The sequence below is a fragment of the Austrofundulus limnaeus genome, unplaced genomic scaffold (genome assembly GCF_001266775.1).
Source record: "Austrofundulus limnaeus strain Quisiro unplaced genomic scaffold, Austrofundulus_limnaeus-1.0 Scaffold805, whole genome shotgun sequence".
Classification (NCBI taxonomy): Eukaryota; Metazoa; Chordata; class Actinopteri; order Cyprinodontiformes; family Rivulidae; genus Austrofundulus; species Austrofundulus limnaeus.
In genome coordinates this window covers 113,964-115,504 of record NW_013953207.1, presented here as the reverse complement: position 1 = coordinate 115,504, position 1,541 = coordinate 113,964, and positions in this window count along the sequence as shown.

The window sequence follows — 1,541 nt, the reverse complement described above, 5'->3', positions numbered from 1 at the left end:
GTTACCAACATCTGGTGAAAATTTCATGTCATTAGCACCTCTAGTATTATATTTACTGAGAAAAATGTTGACGTGTTCAATACTTATTTTACCTGCTGTATATTCTGTGATTAATAACCTTCAGACAAAGGCAACTTACTGATTTTATTATGCAGGCACATCATCATTAATCATGTCTTTGAAGAAGGAAATTAAGTTATAAACAGCAGAGACTAAAGGAGTGACAGCCTGAAGATAACAGCAATATTTAGTCTTTTAACTTTCCTCGAAATGAAAATCTAAAAGTAAAAACAATAGTGCATTTGGCAACCTGGAACTGGAAATATTGAAGCAACACAAGCAACATTTTTACATTTGTATTTTTATCCATGTTTATGAGGCGGAATCATACCGTGTTGACTCACTCATGGTGACATATGTGGGGCAATGCCCACTTTGCGAGTAAAGACATAAACACTCAGCTTTTGGTACTTCAGTGTGTGAAGCTGTGGGCTCAGTTTAGCACTGACTTGGCATAAAATCTTCCGTCAGAAACTTCAGATGTCTTCGTTATGCACCAGAGGCAGGAGTGGGTGGAACGACTTAGTTTTGGATTTAGCCTGTGGTGCTGTGAGCACCCACTCACGGTCAGAGAGCTCATTTTCTTTTGCACCCGCTGATTCTGCAAAGTGAAAAAAAATTCTCGATGGCTGAGTGTCTTACGGATAGATCATTATACAATGCCTAATTCAATTCAATTCAGTTACGTTTATTTATATAGCCAGCAGTTGTGTTGAATCAATTCATCACAATCTCCCATCCTGAGCAGCACATTGGTGACATTGGAGAGAAAAAAACTCCCTTTAACAGAAAAAAACCTCCAACAGAACCAGAACCAGGCTCAGGACAGGAGGACATCTGCCTCGACTGGCTGGATCCACAAGAGAGGAGCTTGATAACTGAAAGCTCTGCCTCCCATTCTACTTTTAGAAACTCCAGGAACCACAAGTAAACCTGCAGTCTGAGAGTGAAGTGCTCTGTTAGGAAAGTATGGAACAATAAGATGTTTAATATATGATGGAGCTTGGTTGTTAAGAGCTTTGTATGTTAGAAGTAAGATTGTAAGGGGCAATATCATGTAAAATCAACTTTTTTGAGTTTTATATCATGTTATAATGTTATACTTTCAAAAAAAACATGCCCAAAGCCTTGCTTTGATTCATTCATGATGTTTGAGAAATCCTGCAGCGTTTTTAGGAAGACATGCTGAGGAGCAAAACGACAGGTGGGGACCAGAAATGCATTTTGGTACCAGAAATGCCCCTGGGACGTGTTTAAGCCAAACTTCCTCATGGCAGAGCACACCCCCTCCCCACACACCCCGCCCATAACTCCTGCAGGCTTTAGGGTCAAAGTGAAAGTGAAACTTAAACTGTCTGCTGAGCTTGCAACGTTAGTTCTCACTCAGTGAAGCTCTTTTCAGATTAAAAATACCTTTGAGGAAATGTATTTTCAGATGCCAAGTAAACTACATCGTAGCGCATGCGCAACCCCCACCCCCC